The sequence below is a fragment of the Cinclus cinclus genome, chromosome 3 (genome assembly GCF_963662255.1).
Source record: "Cinclus cinclus chromosome 3, bCinCin1.1, whole genome shotgun sequence".
NCBI classification, from domain to species: domain Eukaryota; kingdom Metazoa; phylum Chordata; class Aves; order Passeriformes; family Cinclidae; genus Cinclus; species Cinclus cinclus.
Window position 1 is genome coordinate 114,408,424 of NC_085048.1, and position 6,000 is coordinate 114,414,423.

A 6,000-nucleotide genomic window follows, 5' to 3' on the forward strand; every position below is an offset into this window, starting at 1 on the left:
TGTGAAGCGGGAGGGGGGGAATTATATTGCTAACACAATGTTTCTGTGACGTTCTGAATCCTGTTACAGTAGCTGAAGATAATCAGTGGATGACTATTAATGAGTTTGGCTATTAATGATGCTCTATTACTTCGCCTCCTGGTGGCTGTTCTCTTTTTTCCAGCTTAGCGTCAGAAAAGCAGAGTGAAGCTTCTGCTGACCCGGCAGGACAGAAGGAGAAGCCTGAGGGAACAGGAAATAGGTTAATTTAGCGCTCAGTGCTCTTTGACCTTCACCCAGTGTGCAACAATGTGATTTACCAATCGTAAGAGTATAGAGAAGATCCTGTAAAAGCAGTGAAATACTTTACTGTAAAGCAACAGAGAGACGAGATCTTCGCAGCCCCGCCCCACCTCGTGTCTGGCTGTATCCATTAACTTCCAGTGACCCGAAGTATCCCTTACTGTGTGGTGCTACTTCGTGAAGAATCGTCTTCCATTCCGGCTGTGCATAATTGGTGGTCATTGGCAATGACTGTTAATCATCCTGTTGCAAATAATACAACTGGAGGAGGTAAAATAATACCTTCCCTTTTTCATCTGCCTTATCAATCATTTGAATGATACATGAAATAATCGTGCTGCCTTGTAAACTCCCAAGACAGCAACAGAAGCCCCAGTGTTGTCCAAAAAAGTCAGACTTTTTTCCCTGCTGCAACAATCAAGAGAGACATTGGTTACTTACTTCGGAGTTGCACAAGCGTGGGTCCTCTGTGGTATTCTATAAATCAAGCACCTAACTATAAAAACTTTTTTACTATTTATACATTTTAGCAAACAAAGGAATTAGTGCTCAGTGGCTACAAGTTACACACTTTTCCTGCTAATTAGTATTCTCTCATCTATTGTTTAATGGCTCTCTCCCTTCTCGTGCTGGTTCGTCTGCATGCTCAGGCTTTCTCTTGGTCTGAGGTGGGTTCTCAGCTGGTGGCCGGGACCTTTCCCTGCTGGAATTACCTTTTACCCAGACAGAGCTGATTCAGCACAGTCGCTGAGTTGTCTTTATTACTTTCTTCCTTATCTTGGGACTTCTGCTCAATGTTCTTGGGGCCCATAAATTCTGCCTTCGTTGTGTCCACTTCCCAAGCTGAGTTAAGCTCTCCGTGGGTCTGACATCATTGAAGCATGTCCAGTTCTAAACTTTAAGAAGGCAATTCTACCCACGAGTAATTTGTTTTTCTAACGCCTGTGTGTCACTTAGAGCTTGTTAGCTGCTCTCTGTTTAATGGATTAAATCTCCCTTGTTGATTTGGCTTGAAAGTGTAGGAGGACCAAACATTAAATAACATCCTTTCTTAAGAAAATATTGTTACATGTTACACATTTTGCAACACTGGCACCCTATAGAAAAACAAAGCAGCAAGAAAAAAAGTAGTAAGTAGTGCAAAAGCCCGAAGTCCCAGCAGAACCATGCACCTCAGAAAAAGATCCAGAAAGATTAACGGTGTCAGTAATCAGGTTCTAGATTAGAAGGAAATTTGTTAAGTAAAGTTTCCAGATGATTTGAAGAAGTTCATATCCTAAGCTAGAAAGAAAGGCCGAAAATTCCTCCAAATAATCCCTGCCAGTCTATTGATGTGGTTAAAATTTCCTTCTCTTTCTTGGTGGCATTCAGAAGTTTCCAGGACCAGAAGTGTTAATCGGTGTGCAGTTGTGAGTCCATAAAATTCACTTAACTTGAATGCAAGATCAGATGAGAGGTAAGCATGTCACATTAAAAAAAAAATAAATTATTCACTTAGGTCTAGTGTGAATGATTGATGTCTTGGATTTCTTCAGTCACTCCTGCATAAGCTTTGCTGGTTGAAGGAGATTACATTTGCTTGTGAAGGCAGACTGACTCTTTATAATAGCATTAGCCATATCACATATTAGCTCTGTGAAATGGAATTTATGGGTTACAACAGTAATTTCAGTGTTATGTTTTTATATGAAAGTTTCCTTTACAGAATTGTAAACGCTGTATTTTATTTGGAGATTATTCTAGCATGGTGTTCTATCCATTTTCAAATAAATGTGGCATTTTTAAAGCATATACTTTCAAGACATTTGTTTTCTTAAAGCATGGTGAAAAAAATATAATTTTGATTTTTATATATATATATATCAACGTGAAGCCCTTCTGCACCACGAAACAGAGGTTTAAAGTCGAGCTGGTCCGGTCTTGGTTGCTCCGAGGCTGAGCCTTGTCTTGTTGACTACAGCAAAGTGACTTTATCAGTCACTGCTACCGAGTCCTGAATGGTCAGGAGAGGGCGCCGGCCTCCCAGAAGTCTCAGATGGAAAAAGGTACTGCGGTGGGTCAGGATGAATCAGAAAGGTTCTCCCAAAACCCTTCGTGGTCGGGAGGCTCAGGCTCTCCTCCTGGTTTGGGAATTGAGGGCGAGGGAAAGAACCTCCAGTGGTCTACATCCATGTCCTTCAGAAAACTTAGTCATTCGTAATTTTCTCTACAAAATATTGAGTATGTAGTATTTATAGGGAAGAAAGTTAGGTTTTAGTTCTCATTTTGAAGACTACAAGTCATGGATCCTGAATGTAATTTTTTGTGTTGTATAAGCTGTACCATATATTGTGTAGTGTGATGCAGAAAATCGGAAAGGTTTTCTGCTGCTAGTGGATAGTGCAGTTCTTTTTCCTTCTTTCTTTTTAATTTCAAAAATACATACAGTGCAACATGGCTCCTGGCAGTGCAAGCTTTTTTGGTTCCCACAGAGTGAGGAAGAAACTTGCTATAATCAAAGGCTAGATGAGTCTTCAAAATTCAGGCAGTGTGCTTCCCTCTCTGCTGTGTCTGGCAATGCTGCTGATAGATAGTCCGTGTCCTGAGAAATATCATCCTTGGTTTTCCATTTTTTTTTTCTTCGCAATCAAATTAGACATTTAGAGGTTTTATATTACCCATAGAATTAATTTTAAATAGTCTTTTAACCTACCAAATAGTTTAATTTCATTAATGCCAGATGTTTTCATTTATGCTATTGGCTCCATCTTTGGCCAAGTGGTCTTCAACATCTTTTTCATCTTGGGTGCAGAAGTCAAAGGAATACCAAGTAAGTTTGCTGATGTCACTAAATTGGGATGAGCTGTTGACTCTGTCAAGGCCAGAGAGGTCCTGCAGAAAGACCTTGATGAATTGGAGAGCCAGGCAATCACCAACCATATGAAGTTTAACAAGGTCAGATGCCACATTCTGCACCTGGGCCCTGGATGTACAGACTGGGGAATGTGAGGCTGGAGAGCAGTGCCAGGGAAAGGGACTTGGGGATCCTGGTCAGTGGCAAGTTGAACATGAGCCAGCAGTGCCCTGGCAGCCAGGAGGGGCACCTGTGTCCTGGGGGTCATCAGGTACAGCATTGCCAGCCAGGCAAGGGAGGGGATTGTCCTGCTCTGCTCTGCACTTGGTCTGCTCATCCTGGAGAAGAGGAGACTGAGGGGAAACCTCAGTGGGATCTTCAGCATCCTCACTGGGGACAGCAGAGGGGTAACATGAACCTCTGCTGGTGACCAGTGATAGGAGATGAGGAGATGGCCTGAAGCTGGACTGGGGGAGGTTTAGTTGGATATTAGGAAAAGGTTCTTCATCCAGAGGATGGGTAGGCACTGGTACAGGCTCCCCAGGAAAGCAGTCACAACACTAAGCCTGACAGAGTTCAAGAAAGAACAAGGCTCTCAGGCACGTGGTGTGATTGCTGGGATGTCATGTTCCAGGAGCTGGAACTCAATGATCCTGATGTGTCCCTTCCAAATCAGCATATCCTATGATTCTAATATGCTGTGAAATCATTATAATTCATCTTCACATAGTGTTTTGACTTTTTCTCATTCTGACATGAAACTGAATTGGCACATTTCTCTGAAATGTTTTAAATTCAGTAAAACTGCACTTATCCTAGACCCTTATAGCTGAAACTACCTCTACAGCTGCATTATCAACAGAAAGGTATTTTTGACTGAATTCACCAATCAACCTCAAAAGCTTTATAGGAAGTTTTTTTGTGGCTGTGATTTCATAAGGTGGGCATTATGGAAGCTAGCTGAATGAATAATATGTGCTTTGTGCTGGCTTCCAAATGGGCATCAGTCAATAAAAGAAAAGTTCTGCGGTTACTGTTAGCTGAGTTAAACAAAGCTGTTGCTAAAGCAGCCTGCTGCTAAACCCCACTGTCCTTCGGCAAGGAAAGGTGGTAAAACAGATCCGGGCAGTGGTTGGTGCGTGGAGCTCCATCCCAAACCAGTGCACACTGCTTGGCTCCTCCCCAGGGCAGTGCAAAGCTCTCACCTGTGTTAGAGCTGAGAGAGCCAAGAGTGCCTGTCCTGGCCCCAGGGCATCACCCTGCCACATCAGAGATCCCTTGTGAAGAGCCCATCCCGGGTCTGCAAACTGCCCACACCTTCTGCATCACTGCTGCCCCCTTTAGCACTGACCTCTGGGCATGCAGAATGACCAGGCACTGGTTTCTCTGGTTTTGAGGATTCTCAAAAGTGGTTCCGCTTTTCCCGGCTCCCCAACGAAGGGACCGTCTCCATTCACTTCTAGTTGCGAGGGCATAAAATATAAAACATTGTAACACGTCTCGGATGCGACATGTAAGTGTTCTGTTTGGTGGAGTGCAAGTTTGTAATAACTTTTCACATGTCTCCCTGGATATTTTTACTGGAGTCCTAGTACAAAAGTGAGAAGGCCTTGCTGAATAAGCAGCTCGTTGTCTTGTGATTGCCAAGCCATTAAAAAATTCAGAATTGTCCTTAAACAGGAGTGAATACATTAGCTACAAAGAACCCTGTGCAGTTACAGAAAACAGATGAAATGGGAGTTATTTTAGAACTCCCCTACATCTGAATGTTGGTCCTTTGGGTCTTGGCTCAGGCTTCTTTGGGCAAGAATACAGTTATTGACACTGAACAGTGCTTGTTGGGAGAGTTGGGTTTTTTTTCAGGGGGGTTGTGGTGTGGCTTTGTGTGTGTGTGTGTGTGTGTGTTTTGTTTTAGATTGGATTTGGTTTGGTTTGGATGTTTCTTTTAAAGAAGTCCTTTCTGAGTCTTGACCGTGTTTGCAGCTGATTTGGAGCATCCAGTGGAGATGAAGACTCACATTCTTGCCCTGTGACGGCTACCCAGTGGATTAACCAGATCAGGAATTTCTAAAGAGCCCCATTTTACCTGCTGTGGCCTAGACCACATCCTCCAAGCTGCACAAGTTAATGACTTCAGTGTGGCAATGCTGTGTGTGCACCTGGCTTCAACATACTTGCATACATAACTCATCAGCAAGGTGTGCAAAGTGTATTTTAGTGTATTCACTTATTAATGGTGATGAGGCTTGTCAGCAGAGTCCATAACCAAACCAAGGTGTGACAATATTTCCTTCTCCTAGAAGATGGTATTGAGTACCTCAGCTGTCAGCAGAAAAGCAAGATTTCTTGCACCCGCAGCAGCAAAGCTTTCTGGTGTAACTTTTTCTTGTTGTTGTTGTTGTTGGTTTTTTTTAGTACAAGCTATAAATGCAGAAAGCCTATAAGAAAAGAAATCAAAATTATTCATTTCAAAACAGTCCCTTGCCTTTAAGAGGCATGGCTTGCAAGCTTTTTACATTTAAGATGAAAAGTTGCTTAAAAGTGGTTAAGACCATTATTCTGTTTTAATGGTCTAATTTATTTATTGGGCAAAGGTGAGCTGATTTCCAAAGTCATCCTCCTCCCTGGTGTGTCAGTTCCTTTCTGTGAGGCAGGAGCCAAGAACCTCCAACACCCTTGAAGATCAGCTGATAGGAAATTCCAAGGTATGAACTAGTCACTCCATGTGTGTAATAGGCACTATGACAGCAGTCTTGCATACCAACCTGTGCAGGATAGTAGTATGCATTCCTGTATTCTCCATTAACATCTATGTGAAGACATTTTCATTTCTAAGGCATTTTAGAGTCTGGGGATATTCTGTTTGGTTGTGATTTTTTGAGGTT